The 25241-nt window shown below is 49.0% G+C and overlaps 2 long non-coding RNA genes across 2 annotated transcripts in view; one reads left to right on the top strand and one right to left on the bottom strand.

The window, feature by feature from the left end:
* The window catches only part of LOC109306407, a 53879-nt gene that overhangs the window by 24134 nt on the left and 4504 nt on the right, over nucleotides 1-25241 (bottom strand). The window lies entirely within an intron of this gene.
* Nucleotides 17043-18790, top strand: LOC109306408. The gene is made up of 2 exons (XR_002099979.1): nucleotides 17043-17193; nucleotides 18733-18790. It is a non-coding gene; the product is annotated as an uncharacterized LOC109306408 (long non-coding RNA).

Here is a 25241-nt window from a genome sequence, read left to right as displayed (position 1 = left end):
GAGAAAGGCTAGGGAGAAGCTGGGGGAGAGTCTGCGATTTAGTATAAGAAAAGCTGTGGCAAGGCTGGGAAAGGAAAAAAGTCCTTGGCAGTGTTTCTTTCTCATCGGGTGCAAGATGCAAGCTGTGCATTTCTAACAATATTCCATTTCTAACAAAGTCAAGAGAGACTTGGGCTCATTGCTCTTCCTCTCGTGCTGCAGAAGCAGCAGGATAACATGTTTGCAGAGGGGCACTTTGTGGGCCAACCTCACCTGCCTGCAGCGCTGGATGATGGCCGTGAAGCAGGTTCATGCTCACTCACTCCTGCCCAGCACGAGCCAGGTCCCACAAAGGAGGCAATGCAGCCACTGTGTTGTGCCCTGACTGTGCCAGCAAGCTCTCCCAAGACAGCCTGAGAGCAGCCTGAGGCATACACTGGGGGCTGCTCCATGCCAGGGACGCTGCCTTGATTTTCCAGGATCTGGCACGTACAGAGTGAGAACGAGCAGGCAGGCTTCTCCGTGATGCTGTCAGGCAGGGCACAGAGTTGGCACAGACAAGCTGGTTTCCACCAACTCCAACTGTGGGGCTCCTGGCCCACTGCTCGAGCCGCCGGCTGCATAGCGCAACCTCCTGTAAAAGCGCTATCGAAAGCAGGACATACAGCTAGTGAAATGACCAAAGCCGCAGCTAGAGCAACCTGGCAATTTACTCCTGAATGGCCTCAAACGTCCATTTTGAAAGAAATAAGATATTTAATGGTGACTTTAATGAGAGAAGTGACTGTTAATTGTACTGCAGGCTGCTCAGACACTGTCGTGCAAGTAAACCCACGCAAGTGGTACAGAATGATGCCGGGGAGGGAAGAGGAGGAAATACTTTAAAGGATCAGTACAAGGTAAGGATTAAAAAGCAGCGGTGTGTAGGTTAGACGTTCCCAAGGTGGGTATCGGTAGCATTCGGCAGCCTCCGGCTTAGCTGAGCAGAAAGAAGTTCCCCTGGATCAGCGGGAGATGCACACCCGTTCGGGAGAGATGTCTTGGCCTCGGCCCCGCCAGGGCTGCACACGGCTGTCCCTGAGGGCTGCTCTGCAGGTGTTGGCTGCCCACCTCCCCACTGCCTTGAACAAAGTGGCGGGGCCTGCCCCCGAAGTGCAAAGTCAGGTGGGCTCTTCAAGCTGTGGGATGAGGAAGGTGTTTGTCATGGTGGGGGCAGGGGGTAAGTATCCAGGACTAGGGAGAGAAACCAGTAGAAGTGATTGGAAACTGGGCTGGTTCTGTAACACAACAGAAGTTCAGTGCACATAAACTGCTTTCAAAATGGCTGAAACCAGTTTAAGATAGACCTGGATGGATGTAGTATCTGACTTAACCGATTTAGGTTAAACCAGTTTATGGAACATCTGTCCCAGACCCCCTCCAAACTCAAGTTAACTCACAGTCCCCCAGCATCCCAGAATGCTTTGCACCTCCCCTGCACGCTCCACCTCTCAAGGTGGGCAGGCTAACCTTGACCCAAGCAGTTTGGTCCAGCCCAGCAGGGAGCCATGCTCTAGCGCGCCCCAGCTTCTGGCCTCTGCCACTGCAGGCATGTGGCTGCATTTCCAGAATCAAAAGTGAATGTCTGTTCACTTGTTGGTGGGTTCAATCTGTGCAGCTTAGACTAACCTGGAAAAGATTGAATTGATTCAGCCTCAGGCTTTTTGACTGTCTGTACTTAGCCCAGATGACCAAATCCCAGTGAAAACCAACAATTCACAATATTCAAACATCGATGATTGATCTTAGACTTCGTTTTATGCAACAAAAGACCATTTTTCATTTTCATGGGGTTCCTTCTAAACTTGCAAAAATAAATATACTGCCAAGTAGGTACCTGTTGGAGATGTGATGCGATGCCCTGCAGGCAAGGTTTGGGCAAGTTTTGGTCATGCCTGGTTATCAATTCTTTTTGGAAAGAAATAATAACCAAAGTTAGCATGATTTTGAACAGAGCACTGATACCTTTGGCAAAATAGGTGTGTTCTTGGGTATGTCCCTAGGGATTTCAAACTGAATCCTTAGCAGATGGCAGTGTTACAGCAGGTTTATATTACTGCATGGGGAGAGTAGGACATCTCCAAAGGTCAAAACCTGGTACAATGAGATGGTGCAGCTGGAAGCTGTGAAGAGCGTCCCAGTTAGCAGACTTAACTGCTTTGAAAACTTTAGTGTAATTTGGCAGGAATTCTTAGATTATTTTGTCAATTAAAATACCAGTCCTTGTAGCCTTCATTTCTTCTAACCCTCCCACTTCCTTCCTCTTGTTTTCTTCCCCCTGCCCTTTATGACTTATTGTGAGAGACAGGTACATTGTTCATAGTTCATATGTAGACATATGTATATTTTTCTGATTTTTGTATTGCATTTTAAAACATCAATTAAAATTTAATTGCCTGGCAGCGAAGGTGCATGCTCAGCACAACATGATAGCGTCCACTGTAGAGATGGTCAGCTGCATAGTCCAAACCAGTCCTTGGCTGGCTGGTCCATGACAAGCTGGCTGCAGCATTTCTGGTATCTCCTGGACTTGTCCCACAGGTCCTTCACTGCAACATGGTACCTGATGCTAGTCGACAAGATACCAGAGAGGACTGGTAGCCATTTGGTGTGTGCTGGTCTCATAGTCCATGACGTTCTCATCATTTGATACTGCTGTAAACCACTTGGCTTGTGTGGGAAGAGTGCAACCACACAGGAGTGCTGTATCCTCCAGCTAAGATGCAGAGAGTTAGCACCAGTCTGTGCAGCGCTCGTGCCTCGGCTCTGAGCCCCTGAGCTTGTTTAGGAAGTCCGTTCTGCTCTGAAAGAGGCATGCCTCATCAGTACGCGGGCCATCTAGAGTCCCTCCAGGGCACGCTGGCTTTCGGTCACTTGCTAGAGGGTCTCCCTTGAGGAAGAGTCTGAGTTCCCGTGACGTGTTGACATGACATGACTGTTTTTGACACACAGGCCATTGGGCTACACGCTTCACAACAGGCATTGGTGGCTGCCATGGCTTGGTTCAGGCTGCTCTCAGTCTTTTCAAAGTCTCCATCAGGCTGTTGTCACTTGAGCGCTGGAGCAACCTAGAGATTCGGAGAGGCAGTTCGTTCATGAATCAGTAGAAGAGAGCTGGGGCTCTTCCCATGAAGGAAACCTGTTCCCTCCCTTGGACATGTCTACCTCCAAGCATCATCTCCATCACAGCCCTCTGGGTAAAAGCTTGGCCAGTATGCCAATGTGCCTAATGGCATCAAATTATGCTCTTTCCTCTAGGAGGGCTGGATAGGCAGGGGTCAGACTCAATGGTCTGTTAAGGTCCCTTCCGACCCAGACATCTATGAATCTACTTCTGTTGGAAACCGTTTTCTATGTAGGTTGATGACTCTTATGAGGTCTGGTGCCTGCCTGGTCAACCGTCAGGACCTGCTTTTTTTGTAAGCCATGATCCTCTGCAGCATTAGCCATGCCAGAAGTTTGCACACGCAATTCAGACTAGCTTATATGCCCAGCTCAGCAGGCAGCATTTTGCTGTAAGGAAGTGGTTTGGGTATAGCTCTCACCCCTGCTTTCCACTGTGTCTTAGGCTTCTTGTTTTCTTGGCTGATAATGGGGCAGAAAGACTGCTGCTTTGTGCTCTTCTTACCAAGATACAGTCATGTTTCTGGTGAAATATCGTCAAGGCTGCAATCTTTTCCTGCTTTCAGGCAGCTCAGCACCCACTGCTCTTCCTCCACGGAGAATGGCTGGAAGGCTTCTTCCTCACTCCAAGGTGGAGCCTGTCTGTCCCAGCACCCTACCCTCTTCACCGACCCCTTCGATGGCTCGTCCGTGATGCTACTTATGCTGCCATCTCCTTTAGGCATGTAACCGTGCTGTTCAGGCACACAGAGAGTGGCTTCGGGACTGCTCCACGCTTCTTTATGAGCACCGCACCTTATAGCTGCGCCTTGTCCTGACCACGCCGGATGCAGCTTCCTCCCAATGGCCTCTCATGACTGATGCTGAGGCTGTCTGGAGATGATTTGCTCTGTCTGGGCCACCAGGAGCTTCTCCAGAAGTCCTGCACTTTCTTCATCTGAGCCAGGCGCACAAGTCTTTCAACTGCTGTCATGGATAGGCTGCATTTGCCGTAGGAGTATGATGGGGTCTGTACTCCATGGACTTAGCAATCAGCCCTTTCCAGTTTGAAAGTACACTGCCCTGACCCCCCACCCCTCGCACCAGGCTGGGATCGAAGGGAGATTGCACAGCCCCCCTTGTACCAGGATTGGGCTCTGGGCCCCGATGTCACCCCTGCCTGGCCCCGGGCACCAGATCCAGCATGCAGGGCTCACCAGTTTGGGGAGATCTGGCAGCAAGGCAGACTGGTGTCTCCACTCTCCCCCTGCCAAATTTCCAAACTCATGGAAAGCCCCGTAGGCTGGATGACATGGTGCTGCAGGCCAGATCGGATCTGTGGGCTGGAGGCTGAGCACCCCTGCCACAGCGTGTTGAAGCAGCGATATATGAATTGAAGCAGGCAGAAACAGTTGCAGGGACCAATTCTGGTCTCAGCTGCACCCCTCCATGGTAATTCGGGTGAGGGCAGCACTGATTTTTACTCATGTCACTGAGATCTGCACAGCTCCCATAACCACCGAGAGGTCAGTTAACAGACGACTGCCTGATGTGGAAAAGGGGTAATTTATAGCCTTGTCTTCATTAGCTCTCTGTGGAGTCTCCGCCAGGGCACAGCTGGTGGGAATGGACCTTTAAAAACCTGCTTGCTGACAAGCCAAGTTTTTTCTGGGCAGGAAAATATGATCAAGGGGAAAAAATGGTGTTTTTTTCTGGGACTTGAGAGCAGTCCCTGCTCAGAAAATCATCTGAATGGCTCTTGGCATATTTGTGGCTAGAGTCAGCAATTGTCTGACCTGTTTCTGGGCTCTCACCAGTGAGAAATTAAAGAACAGGCGTGGGGGGGAAACAGAAGAGAAAAAAATATTTCTATGCTGTAGAAGGGGACATGTGAAAAGAAATCCATTAAAAAAAATCAAGTTGTTTTGGAAAGACCGTCTAAATTTTATCCTGGAAAACGCACTGAAAACCAGCAGAAGCGCTGATGAAACTTCTGCGTGGACAAAGACTCCACAAGAGAGGGGGATTTTGGATAAGGCTTTGCATGCAGGGAGCTCAGCTTGGTGGTTGGGATCTGACCTGTAAATGGAGACAGGAACCTGATGCACAAGGGACCTGAGCCTGTCCCCAGACCCCAGTATAAATCATAGCAATTTGGAAGTCCTCAGACTAAAGCTGTAGCTCCAGGTCTCCTGTCGCTTCTCACAGCTCCAGCTGCAAGGACCCCACACCACCTCGATACCATCAACTATGTCTCCTGCCAGGCCCCACCTCACATGCTGCGTCCTCAGTGTTTTGTGAAAGACTGTTTTAGTTTATTTTATTGCATCAAATTATTGAGCTAAGACACACGACGTTATCTTGTTTTCCACGTTAGCCTCATTCGCAGTGTGCGATACACAACAACACCCACTTGTGCCAACAGCAGTCTTGTCATCGTTGCTTTGCAGTTCGGGCATTATGTCTTGTTTCCAGGCTCCAGTGGATGTCTTCAGACCTCGAAACTTCAGGGTTTTCTCTGACACGCCAAGGAGGTTTGTTCCAGACTCTGGAAGCTTTAACAGCCACGTGTAACGAAGCCAAATGGGGCTTGGCTCGGACCACGTTGTGAACAACTACGGGGATCCTTGTTATTCAGCACTGGAAAGAACCGATCATTTTTTGCATCCTCTGAGCTGCTGTTATGTGCATCTGCCTTGGAGTGCGGAGGCAGCGGCGGTGGAGGATTCCCTTGGTCCCATGCCACTGTGCTTGAAAGGAAAAGCCAAAAGAGAGAATGGAAGAGCTGTCCTGTCTGTCCTGCAGTCCTGGCACCGCAGCCTGGGGCTGAGTCCACTCCACCACCCACAGCAGCTTTCCTGTGAGTGAGAGGGAGCCATGAGCACAGAAAAGGCTGATCAGCACTGCAGATCAGCTGCCAAAAGGCCTGTCTACTTTTGGTTTCTAACCAGCCCTCAGCTAAGAGCGTGTCAGGTCTGTCTTTTTCCATATCATTTGTCTTTGTTATCATAGGCCGTGTGTAGACGAAACGAGGGGCATGTGCACACAACGCTTTAAGGCGGGTTAAATGTTTTTGCACTGCTTTAATGGTGTTGGTGTTTGCACATGTCATTGGGGTACGGTGTAGTAAATCCAGCTGTTGTAGTAAATTTGGCAGTGTAATGCACCATAAATGACTTTCATAGATTCATAGATGCTAGGGTGTGAAGGGACCTCAACAGATCATTGAGTCTGACCCCCTTGCCTGGGCAGGAAAGAGCGCTGGGCCAGATGCCCCCAGCCAGGTGCCTATCCAGCCATCTCTTAAAGACCCCCAAGGTAAGGGAAAGCACCACTGCCCTTGGAAGCCCATTCCATATTTTAGCCTCCATTACCATAAAGAAGTTTTTCCTAATGTCTAGCCTAAAAAACTTCTGCATGCTAAGGGTGGCCAAAATTTGGAATGGGCTTCCAAGAGAGGTATGCCACACGTATGCCACACCTGACCTACGCCACATCTACACTAGAGACCTTGGGGTGCAGCAAACTAAAACTCCTCTGAGGAGTTCTAGTTTGCTGCCCTACAGCCGCAGAGCGGAGGACCAGGCTCCATGCAGCTCAGGGGCTCCGCAGGAAGCCCATGCAGGCAGCCTGGCAGCAGCCCGGGAAGGCAGGCTCCACCTAAGAAAAGTGGCGAACCTGATCTCTTTTTTTTTTTCCTCTGGAGCCTGCCTGCCTGCCTGAGCTGTGTGGGAGTCCAGTGCTTCTCTCCATGGCTGCGGTGCCCCCTGGGACCAACCAAGCCAGGTGCCTGTGGGTGAGTACCGCCTGGTGGGGGGGCCGCCACTGCTGTGAAGGGAAGCACCAGTACCCCCACAGCCCTGGGACCACTCCATCCATCGGCAGCTTGCCCTCCCCTCCCCACTGCTGGAGAGGCAAGTAAGTGCATGAGTGTGTGCATGACACGGGGGTTTACTTGGCCCTGAATCAAAGCGGTGTTTTTAAAAATCCACCACTTCAATTTAGGGCCCCCATTTCGTCTACACACCCCCACTGTGCTTAGAAACCTCAGCCATAGGCCAGGAAGCTCCCATGCTAGGTGATATACAAATGCAAAACGAAGAGAGAGCCCTTGTCTCACATGGGCAGGGGCGGGAAGAGGAAGCTGGAGGGAGGGGAGCCTGGAGTTTCCAGTGGCTGCGGCAGCCAAAGCAATAGGGGGAACAGCAACCAGGTGGGGGCTGCAGTTTGGTCCGTTTTGGGCCACATATGGTTGGCAGGCTACCAGCTGGACAGCCCTGCCCTATGCCACACCTACACTACAGACCTTTGCTGGCATAGACATATCCCTTTGGGCTGTGGCTTTTTTAACAGTGTTGCTATACCAGCAAAAGCCCTAATAAAGACAGCTGTACCATGTAGAAGGGATTTGGATGGTTTGGCTTATTTTTCTCTGGGACCCAGAATACTCTAAACCAGGGGTTCACAACCTTTTTTTTTCTGAAGCCCCGCCACAGAGCCACTGCCACTCCCTGCACAGGAGAGGACCACCCAGCTCCCCAGCCCTGCCTGCACAGTCCTGGAAGCAGCAGATGGGGCTCGGTGGCCCTACTCGCCTGAGAAGCAGTGTGGAGCCTTGCCCACCCACTGGTCTGCAGTACCGCCTGCAAGATGGAAGCCGTGAGGCCGGGCAGGGTGGGCCTGCCCACCTCCCTACCCCTTCCTTTGGACTTGCCTCAGCCCCAGAGAGCCAAGGCGGCTCCTCCTTGTGCTGGGCGGAGGCCATCCCTATCTTTAAGACAACAGCAATGATGAGGCTCCTGTTTCCTGGGCACTACAGATCACCAGCTCTGGAAACAGAGGAACAGGAAAACCTTATGCACCTCTCTGCTGTTCCTGCACAACCTATCACTGGATGAAGAGCTAAATGTGCGCATTGGAAAGGCAGCTACCATTTTCTTCAAGCTTTCCAAATGAGTCCAGAACAATACAAAACTCACAATGGAAACTAAACCGCTTGTGTACAAAGCCTGCATCCTCAGTGTCCTTATGTATAGCAATGAGACATGGTCAATATACACATATCAAGAAAAGAAGCTGAACAGTTTCCACCTACACTGTTTACGGTGCATCCTTGACATCAAATGGCAAGAGAGAATCACCAACACAGAGGTCATCACCAAAGCCAACTTGCCAACCATCACTGTACTACTCAAACAGCAGCACCTACCCTGGCTTGACCATCTTCACAGGAGGAAGATGGGCATATCCTGAAGGACATCCTTGTTGGCTCAGACACTCCTTACCTGCCTTGCCAGTGCTTCTACTTCATCATTGCTCTAATAAAAGCCACTGTGCCTCTTTATCCCAGGAGTTTTGGGCTACAGTTTTTGATAAAGTTGCCTGCCACACAGTTGTATTTATCTTCATGATTTGGGAGATGTTTTGTCCTGCCATGGCCCACCTTCAACTCTGGATTTGGAACTCAGTGAATCTCTTTTCAGAGTATGATTCTGGGGCTCCACCTTCCCTTACACCCCAGCTTTACACCACCTTGATGTTAAATATCTTGTTCAGTAAGTTACTTGTCAGAGCCGTCTCGATCTTGACTCTAGCTTCAATGTCCAGTTGCTCTATGCTTTATGCCCATCCTAGTCTTGTCCAGTTCTTCCAACCCAAATGTCTGCCGTGCTTCATTGTACTGTCTCCCTTGGTGTGTGACTTTATCAGCTTTACTACCATTGCACCTAAGCCGTATCTAAAATGCACGTGGCCTTATCTGTATTGCACCTTCCCACAAAATTTTCAAGTACTGCAAACTACAGCTACTTCCTAAGCTATCAGGTGCAAATGGGCCACACCATTGAACCAAGTGCTCCTGCCAATACAAAGTACTTAGTGCTGAGACTTGAAGGGCTAGTGCAGGCATGGGTTAATCCTTACCTTGTTTCCTGACTGCCACTCAGTACTTACTTAATCTTAGGCTTAAGGTGTCCTTCCTGTCAGTCTCCTGACAACAGACTGGAGGGAGTAAATTCCTGTTCTTTTCCTGGCTCTGAACATCCCCTCCTGTCCCTGAATGCTCTCACCAGATCCTTAGATCCATGGGGAGGTTTCTGTGCTGCCTCACTCGGGGCCTTATACCAGTCTCTACACTCCTCCTCAGCCACTGGCTCCACCAAGCTTCCTGCGTCTCCATCTCTCTCCCCCAATGCCCTTTTAACTGGCAAGCCCACCCATGCACAGGTTAGCTATTTCTTAAAAAGCGGGCCCTTTCTGGTGTCATTCTGCATTGTTCTACTTTTTATTCTCATTCCCCTTACAATCCTGTATGGTCATACCGCAGGTGGGGAGAGAAGAGGATTTTTCATAATTACACTTCAAAAATGTCTGTTAAAAGGATATGAAGGCTTTGGGAATTGACCCAAGCCTTTCAGAGGACTTAGCAGGGGACGGGACAAAGTGGCACTCCCTTCTCAATTGTGGAGTCCAACATCACGACAAGGAATGGTCACTCGAATTACAACAGAAACATGACCAAAGGAAACAGCCTGTCAGTACAGTATCACCTAACACCATGTACACTTCTGACCAATGTGGCAGGACCTGTAAGTCTAACTTCGGTCTCTACAACCACAAGAGAAAATGCACCACCAGTCAGTAGAATAGCTGCAATATCCACCGTCACTTGCTGACAAATGGATGCCATATACATATACTACGTTGTTCTCTCTCTCCAGTCACAAAAGATCCAGCAGTGTGCCCAAACCATCCAACTAGAAAAAGTGTGTTCCAGCCCTTCCTTCAATGCAAGTTTTTTGATACTGCATGAAATTTATGAGACTGCACTTTCTTTGATTCTGCTTTTTAATGACATGACTTAGCTTGGCCTGTGAATGGCTTGCTTCCCAGAGGATCCTGTCCACCAGTTCCCTGAGTTTGTGGAAATCTGCTTTTCTGAAATCCAAGGTCTTTATTTCGCTGCTCACCTTCCTTCCTCTTAGGATCTTAACCTGTATCATTTGTGGTCACTGTCACCCAAGTTAACTTCTACCTCCTCCTTCTCAGTCCATCCCTCCCTGTATGGGAGCAGCAAATCAAGAAGAGCTTCCACCCTATTTATCTTTCCTACCATCTGTATCAAAAAATTATCCCCAACGCTCTCCAGGAATTTGCTGGACTGCTTGTGCACAGCTGTGTTTTCCTCCCAGCACTTTCCCTGATAATTCAAGTCCCCCATGAGAACCAGGTCCTGCAATTTGGAAGCATCCATCAGTGGCTTAAAGGTTTAAAGAAGGCCTCATCCACCTCTCCCTCTTTGTTTGATGGCCTATAGCAGATGCCCACCACGACATCCCCCTGCTGCTCACCCCTCAGACCCGTGCCCAGGGACTTTCAACAGGCCTGCCTTCCACTTCATCCCTGGACATGCACATCTCCTGTATGTGCAGGGCAATACCTCCTCCTTTTTCCCCTGCCTGCCTATCCTTCCTGAACAAAGTATACCCATCCAGAACAGTACTCCAATTTTGTGAACTATCCTACATAATTCCAAGTACATCATAATTCCTCAACTGCACTAGGATCTCCAATTTCTCCTGTTTATTCCCCATGCTTCTTGCATTAGTATAGAAACATTTCTGGTATCTCAGCAATTCTTCTATCTTCTCCCTGAGAACATTGCTAAGGCTTCTGCTATTCTACTATACACACTCCAGGCTGTAAAATGCCTTAGTAGAATGGGGTTAATACGATACCGTAGTTCATGCAGGTGTGGTGTATAACTACCTAAAGGTGAGATCCCTTTAGGCTAAGGAAGGCCATAGAAGTACTGAACATACTGCGAGAAAAAAGGCTGAAACCTGTTTGTTCCATGTTTGGAGCCAGTTCATGCTCTGTTGCATTTGCTAATACGTAACTAAGGGGCATGTGTTTAATCTGGTTCCCAGAGAGAACAACTGAACTTTGGTGAGTTAAAAAAAGAGTGCACCTTTTTAAGTCAAGCTTGCCCACCTGTGCTGTCTTGCTTCTTCATGCTGAAAGCACTCGGCTTTCTGGGTGAAGAGGACAATTTTTGGTCAACTAGCAAGAGGATTTCTAGTCCAAACATTAAGCAGCACTAATTTGATTTCCAGTGGGCGCGTCAACACGTGCAATGAATGCTAAGCAATAAACTCTGGTGCAGTTTTGCCGGAGTTTATTGTTCCTGGGCATGCTGTCTGAACGCGTGCTTGGGACTACACCGTGTGCAGCCAGGTCAGAGCAGCCCTGGCTGGCAGGGTGTATGGAGAGGGGTCAGCCTGCCAGCCTGGGGTGGCTCCAACCCAGCTCAATATGTTGTAGAAGGGCTGGCTGGCTGGCAGCCCCAGCATGGAAGTACCCTCGTGCCCCAGCCAGCTCCATCAGCATCTACATGTGCATTGCTGAGGACTAAAAAACTCTGCAGCAGGATGCTACTTATATTTACAAGAACTATCTTGCTGCGAAGTTTATTAGTTTGCTCCAGCCTAATAGCCCTGCACATGTAGATGCAGAGACATTTACTGCAGAGCTACAGTAAAGTAAACATCTCATGCAGATGCGCCCAGTAAGAATCAAAGTTTTTAGAAGAATGGCTGTTCTCGAGGAGATACTGCTTTTGAAGAGCTGGGGGAGAGGTGTGAAGTGGCCCCTGTGGCAAGGCACCCTGTTGTGGGCTGGTAGGCGCTCTGGTTCAGGGAGCATTTCATAGCCCTGGGCAATCTCCTTCCCTGCCCCTACATCTCTAAGTCCCTGGCAGGAAACCTGCTTTCTGTATTGAGGTACAAATCCATTAATGGATCCAACCACTCACAGCATGCACATTCAAATGGAAAGTTTCCTTCTACACTGACGCCTTCAACACTTCCACCCCCTGGAGGCTTTTATCGAGGGGCAGCTCAAGACTGCAACCATGCCCAAGCCCATGCTGCTGACTCGCTGTGTGGCCATGCATGACTTCCAATCATAGCTTTCACTGATGCCGAGCATGAATTTTCCTCCATTTGCGTGTCCCGGTTTTCAGAAACCTGAGCAGAGCGTGAGTCACAAGACAGATGCTCGGCCCCTCCTGGCAAATCAAGCTCTGTACAGTTGGAGGCACCTGAATGTCACTAGTCACTGCTGAAACTCCTGTCCAGGACTTTCAATAGCTAGTTTTCCTAAGGGAAACCTTGAGGCACTCACTCCTTTGTTAAGAGCTTTGCATTTTTAAGAGCATGACTGATAAGAATGAGCTCTGCCTCCCTGGGACGTGGGCAGCTCTGCTTCACACACCTGCTTGAAGCTGCCATTATGACACCCCCTTGCTCCAGGCCAGGGCAGCAGCAACTGGAGGGATGGGACCTCCCTTTATGATGTGTCCCTTAGCAACGATGGTATCCTGGAGACTCCTCTGCACCTTCCTGCTCCCACTTCACTCCCTCTCCAATGAGCTTGGCAGCCGTTGCCCTGCCCTGTTAGCCCCGAAGACTGGAAGCCAGATTTCAAAGTCAGGGGGTTGGCTGGAAAGCCACCGGGCAGAATCCCGGATCAAAATGATGGAAGAAATGAAGAGAGGGGTCCTTGAAACCCCCCTGGCATTTTTCCCTACGCTGCGGAGTCTTTCTGTGCATGGTGAGGTCCTGCAGAGTCCGGTCTCAGGCATCGCACTGCCTAGGAGGTTAAATATAGTGACGGGCGTGCGAGCCCTTTGGCATGCCCTGCGTAAGGGATGGGTCCCCAAAGATCCCACCACCCTAGAATCATAAAGCCATAGAAATGAGGGTTGGAAGGACCTCAGGAGGTCACATCTCGTCTGACCCCCTGCTCAAAACTGGACTAGCCCCAACTACATCATCCCAGCCGAGGCTTTGTCTAGCTGGGTCTTAAAAACCTCCAAGGATGGAGATTGCACCACCTCTCTGGGGAGCCTGTTCCAGTGTTTTACTACCCTCCTGGTGACAAAGTGTTTCCTAATATCTAACCTCAGCTTCCCTTACAGCAACTTGAGCCCATTGCTCCTTGTCCTGTCACCTGCCCTCACTGAGAACAGCCCAGCTCCATCCTCTTTGCACCCCCCTGCAGGGAGTTGAAGGCTGCTATTAAATTCCCTCCCAGGCTTCTCTTCTCCAGATTAAATAAGCCCAGTTCCCTCAGCCTCTCCTCATAAATCATATCCCCCAGTGCCCAACCATTTTTGTCCATTGGACTCTCTAGTTTGTCCACATCCTTTCTGTAGTGGGGGGCCCAAAACTAGACACAGTACTCCAGATGTGGCCTCACCACTGCTGAATAGAGGGAAATAATCACCCCCCTCGATCGGCTGGCAATGCTCCAACTAATTCAGCCCAGTATGAGATTAGCCTTCTTTACAGCAAGGGCACACTGCTGGCTCATATTCAGATTATTGTCCACTGTCCCCCCCCAGGTCCTTTTCTGCAGAGCTGCTGCCCAGCCAGTCACCCCCAGCCTTCACCGGTGCATGGGATTGCTCCATCCTAAGAGCAGGACTTTGCACTTGTCCTCATTGAACCTCAAGAGATTCCTTTTGGCCCAATTGTCCAATTTTCTAGGTCACTCTGAATCCCAGCCCAACCCTCCAGAGTTTCTACTGTTCCCCCCAGTTTGTCAGCCACAAACTTGCTGAGGGTGCACTGCATCCTATCTTTCAGGTCGTTGATGAAGAAATTGTACAAAACCGACCCTAGGCCTGACCTCTGGGCACTCCACTTGAGACCAGCTGCCAACTAGACATGGAGCCATTGACTACTACCCTCTGATCCTGATGATCCAGCCAGTTTTCTCTCCACCTTACAGCCCATTCTTTCAACTCCTACTTCCTTCCTTAGTTTGCTAGCAAGACTGCGGTGGGAGACCATATCAAAAGCCTTGCTAAAGTCAAGGTTTATATCACATCCTCTGCTCTTCCCACATCCATAAAGGCAGCCATCTCCTCATCGAAGGCAATCAGGTTGGTCAGGCATGACTTGCCTTTGGTGAATCCATGTGGATGCATCACCTTTTCCTAATCACCTTCTTCTCCTCCAAGTCCTTGAGGGTCTCCTCCATGATTTTTCCAAGGGATGAGATGAGGCTGATCAGTCTGTAGTTCCCTGGGTAGTCCTTATTCCCTTTCTTAAATACGGGCAGTATATTTGCCCTTTTCCATCTGAGACCATCTCCCAATTGCCATGAGTTTTCAAAGATGATGACCAATGGCTCTGCAGTCACATCAGCAAACTCCCTCAGCACACTCGGATGCATCCCATCAGGCCCCATGGACTTGTACACATTCAGTTTTTCTAAATAGTCCCTAACCTGTTCTTTCACCACAGTTGGCTGCTCACCTCCTCCCCAAACTGTGCTGCCCGGTGCAGTTGTCTGGGAGCTGACCTTGTCTGTGAAGACCAAGGTGAAAAAGGCATTAAGTACTTCAACCTCTTCTACATCCTCAATCACTAGGTTGCCTCCCCATTCAATAAGGAACCCACGCTTCCTCTTGTTGCTGACATACTTGTAGAAACCTTCTAATTACCCTTCAGATCCCTTGCTAGCTGCAACCCCAGTTGCACTTTGGCCTTCCTGATTTCATCCCTGCATGCCCGAGCAATGCTCTTATACGCCTCCCTAGCTATTTGTCCAAGTTTCCACTTCTTATAAGCTTGCTTTCTGTGATTTAGTTTACTGAAGAGTCCCCTGCTAAGCCAAGCTGGTCTTCTGCCATACTTGCTAGTCTTCCTGCTCATCAGGACGGTTTGTTCCCGAGCCCTTGGTAAGGTTTCCTTAAAATAACAACCAGCTCTCCTGCAGTCCCTTCCCCCCAGTCTGGCCAGCCAGGGGATCCTGCCCATCAGTTCCCTGAGGGAATCATAGTTGGTTTTTCTGAAGTCCAGGGTCCTTACTGTGCTGCTCTCCATCCTTCCTTTCCTCAGGATCCTGAACTCAGTCATCTCATGGTCACTGCTGCCAAGTTGCCATCCACTACTACACTCCCCACCACTCTTAAGTCAGGATTTGTGACTTAAGGCCGAGATGTTGTAGCTAGGACTCCTGCTAGCTCAATCTAGCGCCTAAATCTTCCATCAACCTCCTGCATGGCCCTTGGACAAAAGTCCCTTGATAGCTGAGCTTTGCTTTCCTTGTTCATAGCATGGGAGGAAATGCTTGTCTCCAGGTGGAGATTTGCCCAGTTTAACTCCTCCTCTTTTGGTGCATGTGCCAGAAACTTCTCAGCTAAAATATTGACTAGAAGCAGGTTGGATGGATTTATGTGTGCCAAAATATGGGTTGTGTTGGAGGTCTCTGCCCTTGGGAATGGCAGGGCATTCAGTACCCCAGCCCTCTACCGAGCCTTTTAGTCGATGTTCAACTGGGGAGTTTCCTTAGTGACTGGGTAGCATTTTACCACCTCGTTTTGGAAAGAAGGGAGTTGTGTTGGGTTGGTTTCCTCCATGAAAGCGTAGGCTTCCTGCAGTCCATTGCTGGGCTACAACAACGTTGCCAGAAACAGCAGTCCCAAATGCTGGTTGCATGAAAGCCTGTCGCTGGGTGGGGTCCGAAATTCTGTTTCTCTTATTTTCTTTACTTTCTTTATTTTTTTTTGCCTACAAATTGGTGAACTGGGTTTTGAGCGGCAGACACAGGGCTCCTGGTAACATGCCCAGCTTTTGTCTTCACACATTTCCTGAGGATTTTAAAAGCAATTGGGAGCAAAATCAGGCTGTAAATGAAAACACAGTTGAAACATCTACTAGGAATCAACTTTCATTGCTCCCTAAGATGTATTTATCCTACATGCAGTGCTGTACCTAGGCTCCTGGAGGCCCTGGGCAAACTTTTAGTAACAGGCCCTCCTTCTCCAGAGATTATGATAATAGTAATTGGAGTTGTTGCAAAAGCCTTTATCACATCTGTGGTATCGATGTCCTTAAATAGCTCGTTCTCAACTGATAACATTGCCTGTCCCATATATGTGCAATATTAAAACTTTTTTTTTTTTTGCAATAGTAATTTTTTTTTTCATTTTCGAGCCTCCTTTCTGTCCAGGCCCTGAACAGCCACCCAATTCACCCATGCCTGTGTGAAGTGATTATATGTGGGTCTTGTAATGTCCCCGGTCAAAAATCAGGGGACTGTTTTCCTCCTGAATGCAGTGCATTAATTAATCTGTGTTTTCTCATCAAGAATGTGACATATCTTTCACTTGCATTTTAGAAATCAGAAATGTTTGGGTCGGAGTATCTAATTTTGTTTACCGGAACCTCTCCATGGACAAGGTGGGGGCTCTCCGCTATTTCTTTTTGTCTCCATATGTACCCAGTGTGGTTCACGTAGTCTGTTTTTAAATGAGAAGTGATCTTACTTAAGAGAAAACAAAATAGCCTTCTCCAAGATGGCAAATACCTCCACTCCCATCAGGCTGGTACCAGCCAATTAGGCTGATGACAGATTCTGGCGAAATCTAGCCTAAGTCCTGCTCTTTCATTTGACTCTTTTAATGATCTTGTCTAACAAAGTAACTCGTGTTTTATTAAATCCTCGCTCAGCTAAGCAGTCTGTACTCGTGGCAGTGGCCTCCAACTAGAGCCCAGGGCACTCCTCCTGTAGGTAAGGAGGAGGGCTCATCTAGACCAGCCTTAGCAATGACAAGCCCTTTGGTTGTAAACTCTTTGGGACTCCTCTGTGTTACGCCCATTGGCTCCCATGTCACTACATCCATTTTAAAATTGTGTAAGCAAGAGGGAGAAGAAAACTATGAAATATTTCATAATGCCACCGAGCTTTGAAGTGGATCCAAACTGATTCTTCTGCACAGGAAAACACACAAGTGTGAAGAGATCAGCCCAGCACCACCAGCGCAATGCTTTGATGCAACCTGGGACATGACAGATCAGCTCCAATTTTTCCTACCCTCAATATTTATTGTTTCTTTTTTTCAGGGTGCCAATGTCCCTGGACTGGGAATATTCTCATTAGCCCGAACAAAGCTAGATCTGGGTGGCAACAGATCTATTGCAATACAAAGACCCGTGTTTCTCTTGTCGGAGACACTTTCCCGGGCCTATGGACTGAAACAATCAAAAACATACACTTCTGGTAAGAAGACTGATTAAAGCCTCTGCCTTTCTTTAGAATGCATTTCTAGCCTGTTTTAATCGTAATTCATCTTGTTATAAATATGTAAGAACAACGGGGCCCGATACAACAGAGAATTCATTCCCTTTGTTCCAACAACAGCTTAGACTCTACCCAGAAAACACCAAGAACGTATGCCTTTAAAGCTGGTGTTGCATATATTTAAAAAATGTGCTCTAAATTTAGACCAACTCTGTCTGAAATGTCCCTTTCACGTCTACTCCCCGAGATTGTGCACGCCTGTTATTATCATGATGCTGAATTTGCATGTGTTAATCAGCCAGCCCATCCCCAGGTGGAGCCAGTTCCTGCCGGCCTCAGGAGCCTGCTGAAGGCAGAAGTGGAGGGGGGGCCTGATCCTTTTTTCTGCAGAGGCTGCCCACCTCTCCCATGGCCAGGGAGTGAGCTGACAGATTAATGGCACAAATGAATGGCCCCATGGGTGCAGGAGAGGCAGGCAGACTCCGCCGAAAAAAAAAGCGGGTCAGGTCCTTCGCCATTTCTGCCTTCAGCAGGCACTTGAGGCTGCCAGGTCAATAGTATATGTACTGTGATGGAAAAATAAAACCCACCATTTCAATTAAAAACTCACCGCTTCAATTTAAGGGGCGTAGAATTCAACACGAAAGACTAAACCCCCGTCATGTGTACAAGCGCCCTAACTACATGCTGGTAAATGGTGTGATTCAGCCAGTGCACCGCCCGAGTTGTGGGTGCACTTGGTGTGGTGCAAAGATCTCTTCTGGTAAAGCTTTATAGGTATGACCTGCTCTTATTCATTTACGGTGGTGTATTGGGCACCTGTATATCAATCTGGTTGCCATCCATGCCCGGGATTATACTGATTCACCTGGTTTGGATCAAATGAAAAAAAGATTGCCCTTCTAATGGAAACAGGGGATCTTATAGAAGAAATCCATGCAGCCCCGGCATGATTCTCTCCCCCATGCTACTGGGCTCATGTGTGTGAAAGCGTCCATAGTTACATTGGCAGAGAAACAGTGGAGAAGTTCGACACTGCATCTCTTAAATGAGTTGCAAACTTCAAGTTCTGACTCCTTGGTGTTAACAGTGGCCCCTATTCGCTGTATCAGAGAGGTCTCCACACCCGTAGTCTAGCTCCATGTTCACCTGAAACTCCAGTCCTCATCCCATGGACATGGCATGCTTTTCCTCCTCCCCTGACGTCCATCACTATTTGCTAGGCAGCTTCAGGTTGTTTCTACACAGCTCTGAGATCCTTCTTAGTGAAGGTGTTACACAGGTCGGATACCGCAATGGCTGATTAAATGGGTGGGATGACATCCCAGGGCATTGTGAGGCTTTATTCAGTTTTGTTCGCGTGCGCCCAGCTTCTCCCTGAAGATGCCCCAAGGGTGCAAAATGGGATTAACTTATCCACAGCCATCTCTATGACGAAGTAGCGTCTCTGTGCCTTGTTGCTGTTCTTGTCCGTTAACTATACACATCTCATCGTGTCCTCTGGCTACTGATTTCTAGATGACTATCCAGTTGTTCCTCTGAACATAACGACTCTATCTTTGGAGACTGCCTTGAATAAGAAGGTCATACAAGATTGCATAAGGGAGACTGTCCTCTACTTCCACCGCCTGATGATTCATGGGCAGCCTGTGACGTTCCCACTCAGGGGGATTGGTGTTCTGGGTATCCAGAACAAAAACGTGACCATGACCTTTTGCAGAGAGTTCCTGCAAGCCACGGATGGGAGTAGGAACCTGGCCAGCGTGCTTCGGAAGGTGAGTCAGTCATTGGCCTGGACAGTGTTAGTGTGGCCAGCTCAGCTAGTTTCTTCTGACTACCGGAGCTGCCCAGGGGTGCATCCAGGGGTGCAGGCACTGTACTTGCATCCTCCATGGCTGTGTAGCACCTGCACAGTGAGCTCTGTGAACTCACCAGCTCGTCAAGTGGTTCCGATGACACTAAACTTTGGGGTACAGCATCCACACCTGAGGACAGGCTAGTGGTCCAGGCTGACTTGCATAAGCTTAGTAAGTGGGCGGACACAAACCTGATGATGTTCAATACCGATAAATGTAAGGTACTCCACCTCGGGGGGGTGGGAAACCTCGCAGCATACTTATGAGCTCGGCAGTGCTACGCTTGCTGGCACTTGAGGGTCATGACTGACCGCAAGATGAACATGAGCCACCAATGTGATGTCGCAGCTGGTAAAGCAAACAAAACGCTGGCTTGCATCTATAGATGCTTCTCAAGCAAATCCTGGGATGTCATTCTCCCACTGTACTTGGCCGTGGTGAGGCCGCAGCTGGAGTACTGCGTCCAGTTTTGGGCTCCACAATTCAGGAAGGATGTGGAGAAGCTCGAGAGAGTCCAGAGGAGCCGCACACATGATCAAAGGGCAGGAGAACAGGTCTTATGAAGAAAGGCTGAGAGCCATGGGACTCTTCAGCCTGGAAAAGTGTGGGCTCAGGGGGACCTAGTGGGTGCCTATAAGTAGATCAGGCGTGTGCATCAGGATCTGGGGGAACACCTGTTCACCAGAGCGCCCCAGGGAAAAACAAGGACCAAGAGTCATAAACTCGTCCAGCCTAAAACGGTCTTGGAGATAAGAAAAAATTTCTTTACTGTTCGAGCCCCAAAGACCTGGAATAGACTCCCTCCAGATGTGGCAGAGGCACCTACTCTGGACTTATTCAAGAAATGCTTGGATGTCTATCTTGCTGCGATCCTTTGACCCTAGCCGACTTCCTGCCCCTGGGGCAGGGGACTGGACTTGATGACCTTCGAGATCTCTTCCAGCCCTAACGTCTATGAAATCTATGAAATCCAGTGAAGTGCTGGAGATGTGGGTAGGTAGAGACAGTTCCTGAGATGAAGATCTTCCCAGTCTAAATAAGCAAGGCACATGGAGGGAGAGGTTTTGCCCCTTCAGAGGGACAGGGAACTGAGGCATAGAAAGACTAAGGCCCCATCTGTCCTAGACAATTTTTGCTGTTGTAGCTGCACTGACAAACCCTTCAAGAGCAGGTGGCACACAAGGCTCCTGCTGTGTCAACTGCAGCATCTACAGGAAGGACTTTGCCCATGTCAGACTATTAACATCCATTAGGATCTGGGGCAGTTTTTCTTTCCTAGTGGAGCTGTTCTGGCATTTGGTGGTTTGAAGCAATGATAAATTCTTTTTGGTGTCTTGTCCACAACATTTGATAGCTTGAACCTTTGTTCTAAAAATAAATGACAGCCTCAATCCAACATGATCAGCTTGACATAACTTCCTAGTGTACCCTGCCTGTCCTGAAGCTCAGGTCTTTGAAGGTCTTTAGATCCCTAAGGCCCACCATGTCTTTAAATCCCTAATGCCCACTGCATCTTCAAAGGTCCTTAGATCCCTCATGTCCATCTGAGTTGCATGCACAGCTATTCGGGAGGGTCTGGGCTTAAGTGACTTGCTCGAGGATGCAAAAGGAGTTGTGGCACAGCCTGAGCCTGGATCTTCTGAGTCCTCAACCGGTGTCTTCCCCCAAGTTCTGCCTATTGTATCTTGTTATGAGCTCTCTGGGCCATGAAAAGAGGCCACAAACTGGGCCAGGAACATGCATGAAGAATGAACATTAATGAAAATAATTTTGTGCTGGGATTGTTGAGCAGCAGGAGGCTGCTGTAGAAGTAGGAAGGTTTGCCTTGCATGCTTCCTGCTTGCTAACTTCTGCAGCATCATCTGTCTTGTGTCAGGTTCCTTTGCTGAGGCCTGGGGCAGAAGACTCAGTAACTTTCCGACGAGCTACTTCACCCGTTTCAAGAGGGTTGGGTACAAGGACACTCATCACTTCTTCCTGTGTGGCCAGACCTCGGAAGTTGCCCAGGTAAGCACGTTTGCTTCCTTTCCAGTTTGTGGACTACTTGTTCAGCTCAGCTTGCACTTTGCAGAAGCGGCTTAGCATGAGGGGCTAACCCCTTGCAGGCAGAAGGACTAAGGGAGCCCAGCTCCCAATGGGTGGGAGTGTTAAGCAGAGCACTGAGAGAAGGGTTGCAATGTAATCAAGTGTGTGGTGTCTGCAGAGTACGTGATGCCTGAGGGCAAAAGAAAGCATGGATGCCCCAGATCCTAAGCTCATGCAGTTCAAGTCTTCAATACTGAGCTTTGGCCCTTGTCATTGTAAACCGTCTGATGGTCTTGAAACCGCTACCCGGATCTGCTCAGTGTGTGTAAGAGTGTCAAGAACTGGGCTCTGAGTAAGAAAGTTTCAGGATGTCGCCTGCCAACTGTGTTCGTCAAGAGTATGCATTTACAGACAATACTATGTGATAAATTAATCCCAGACTCCTGCAGTGGAAACCTGCAGTTTTGAGCTTTGGCACCTTACAGCATACACTGTCCTAGACAGCGCTAAGCAGCTCACAGTATTTGGGTAGATCCAATTCTTTCTGACTTGCACCTCTGGAAGGAAGCTCCTATCCAGACTGGCCTTTTTTTATAGCCATTCGTGTACTTGCCTATTCCCTCAGAATAGTTTATGAATACTTTCTGAAAGCCACCTCCTTCCAGATGTGGTAGCCATGTCAGTCTGAAGTCATGCAGAAGGTAGAGCAGGTTGGCACCTTGGAGACTAACTGGCTCAGAAAGGCAGGAGCCATTGTGGGTCTGATCGGGTAGGTTGTGGCCCATGAAAGCTCATGTCTCTCTGAACCGGTTAGCCTAAAAGGTGCTCCCTGCACAATCCTATATATAGCTCTGTAGTTTGGGTGTGACCCGACTGCTAGTGCAGCCTGCAGCAGGAACATGGTGCTACCTAATCAGATGCTGCTTTACAAGATAAACTCCAATCTTTTGCTTGCTTCCAGCCTTGGGTATAAGGAAGCTGATAAGCCAGCAGGCCTGGAAACCATCCAAGCAAAGAATGAAATGCCCAACAAAGAAAAACAGCTAACTCCAAGAGGGGAAGATCGTTATCATAATGCGGACAAGAAAGGTAGGCTGAATAACGATAGCTGGATTACGGATACCGATGATTTGTCTTCTTGTTAGATGGTCGGAGCCAGATCTTAGGTGTAGAGTAGTGCAGTGCTCATTGTATCCCTGGAAGTAACCACAGTACCGCAAGTAAAGCGTGGCATCGATCAGGGAAAGGCATCACTCAGGAAGCGAGCGGTTGAAATTCAGTCAGATATAGCTGAAGTGTTCTTTCCGCTCAGCCCTCTTACCCAGACTGTATCGTGCAAAGGGAGAGGGGTGAGTGTCAGGCGGATTCCTCGCTGGCTTTTCTTTGATGGGGAAATGTCCCCTGGGGCCAACTGTCTGCAGGCTACAAACATTTTTAAATTGGCACCTTAGCTCATAGTATTGACACGATAACTTCCCGGTGTAGTCTCAGCTCCAAGAGGCGCCGTCTATGTTCTGGTGTCCTGATGGCCTGGGGATCGAATCAGAGCAGCCCATCAACCTACAAGAAAGTGGAAACATACAGCCCAATTACAAGAACCTCAAAGACCGACCAGCTGATTTTTTGGTGAAAAGGATGAATTGCAAGAGGATCACTGGGGAGGTGCAGCTCTCCTTGAGTTTGGTGGGAGGCCCACGTGCTCGGCAGTGCTAAAGATCACTCCTATTCGTATAGATTTACTTCCCTGAAGCTCCTAAGTCCTTGTTTATAGCCCTCACAGGAAGCTTGTGCTTAATTTTCTGCCCTCATCATTTTTTGCAAAGGAAAATGTAATGGGCTGGATCCTAGGGCTACACAGTTTAGACCAGCTGAGGATCAAGCCCAGCCTCAAGAATTGATTTCTGATAGTTGGCTGTAGGTGGGGGTCTGCAGACTCCCAGAGGAACCGGCTGCCCCATTCCCTTGGGAAAGCACAAAAAAAGTAGTCCCTGGGGTGCAATGGAGGAGCCAAGATTTGTGGGAGAAAAACCCATGTTATGAATGTCAGATAAGCACTAAACCTTGCAGAGCCACTTGCTTCCAAGGAGATCAGGATCGCTGCCTCGGGACCCTTTCAGGCAGGGCAGCACTTTCTGGCCTGCCTTCCCTGCAGCGTTCGGTTGCCCCTGCAGTTTCTCTTGCTGCCCTGAGCAATCGCAGAGAAGCCATTTTTGAGGCTTTTCTTCGTGTTTCATCCTTACAGAAACTCTTCCCAAGGAGCATCTTCAGTCCCAGCAGAGTCTCGCTCCTGCCGAAGCAGCTATGCTCGCCTGCAGCAATTCACTGGAGAAGACCGCAGAGCAAAAAAAAGACTTTGAAAGGTGAGATTCCCATGGAGAAAATATGAAATGTTGGTTATGTGGTTCCCTGCGTCCCAACATGGCATTTTTGTGCGGAAGGTTTTCACCTTGGTTACAACCTCCTTCTTAATTGTGAACGCTAAGAAAGAAAACTCGTTATGACACTAGATGAAGGATAAACGCTTCCGAAGTTTGTTGGCTGCCATTTTCAAATGTGACTTTGGCCCAAATTTCCAAGGGTTTCCAAAGATCCAGATTAGATGCATACTGGGTTTCCCAAAACACCCTGCCAGTGAGGCACCTACGGCCCATTGAACCTTGCCCCTTTTTGTGCCTAGATAGCTTTTGTTAGGACTTAGGCTTCGAAGTCCTGTTTGAAGATGGCAAGTACGTTCCTAAGTCAGCTGGTCTTGAAACTGCTACTCCGATCTGCTCAATGTGACTAAGACTGTCAAGAATCAGGCTTGGAGTAGAAGTTTTGGGAGATAGGCCGTCACCTGTGTTCATCCACAGCGCCCATTAAGATGTCCCCCTTGTCCTTGCCAGGTCCGAGAGAAGTGACAACCAGCTTGGCAGCCATTAAAAGCATGTAGACCCTGCTGCCGTTCCAGCAAAGCATCCCTACTTAAGACATGCACCCCAATTTTGGAGGGTGGATATGGCATGCAGGTACATGTGGTATAGAGCCACAGAGAAGCAGGGGTGGAAGGGACCCCCAGAAGTCATCTAGTCTATCTAACCCCCTGCCTGAGGCAGGATCATCTTGACCCAAACCATCCTACACCGTCCGCAGCCTAAACTATGTACAACTACCATCGACCCAGACACAACATAGACCTAACGCCCTGGCACAACATAGGTAAAGCAGGGGAACTGCAGCAGCCAACGTCCTGCTGCTATGAAATGTTATATTGTGAGTCAATACAGCACTGGTTTCCATCTTGCGCTCATCCCTGTGGTACCCGAGTCCTTCACCGTCTTTGTAGCGTAGGGTTTGTGGGGGACCAAGTTGTCAGCTGCGAGCAAGAAGAGCCGGAGCCTGCACCTGGCTGCAGCTGGGCAGCTCCTGTTACTGCAGAAACCATGTGGGCTTCAGCCTGGCGTTACCTTTTCTTCGGGGCTTTGAGTCTTGCCATGATACCAGCTAGGGGAAGAAAGGAAATGCTCCTTGAGAGTCATTTGGAGCCCTGCCCTAGTTTTTTGGAGGGTGCAGCAAATGTTTAGAGCATTTGGTCCCCATTTGGTCTCAGACCGCCTCTTCGTGCGTCGTGACATTCGCCTTTCAGGTGCATTCACCCGTCTGCCTTTTACATCTCTGCAGTCAACAGCGATGCCAGCAGATCGGCTGCAGACTCCTCGTTTGTAACAAACCGCTATTCCTCGTGTGTTGTGTGTTTTTAGATCGAAGACAGCGAAGGGTCAGCGTGCTTCAGAAAAGGAAGTAAGCCGCGATCCCACTCTCAAAATGGCATCCTCTCCCTGTAAGAGCCAGGTCACAGCACGAGAGGTACAGGACATGGATTTAATTGACCTTTCGTGTCACCTTCTTTTTGATATGCGTGTATTGATCTGTAGCACTGACCCTCCACGGCCATTCGGTCTAGCAGTACGTGACTGGTTTTTAGAGCTTACGTTGGACCTTCCTTTACTCTCAGGTAGTGTGTTGCTTGTGAAGCACAGTCCAGGTCTAGCTCATGTAAGCATAAAGGATTTACTGTTCAAACATATTTGGTTCTAGATACACCAGACTTTTCTCTGATGTTGTTGCATCCCTGTGCTGGTCAATCTGACCTAGAGAAGTCGGGCT

The sequence above is a fragment of the Crocodylus porosus genome, unplaced genomic scaffold, assembly GCF_001723895.1.
Source record: "Crocodylus porosus isolate Cpor-Errol unplaced genomic scaffold, CroPor_comp1, whole genome shotgun sequence".
NCBI classification, from domain to species: domain Eukaryota; kingdom Metazoa; phylum Chordata; order Crocodylia; family Crocodylidae; genus Crocodylus; species Crocodylus porosus.
This window is presented reverse-complemented; position numbering and strand designations above follow the sequence as displayed.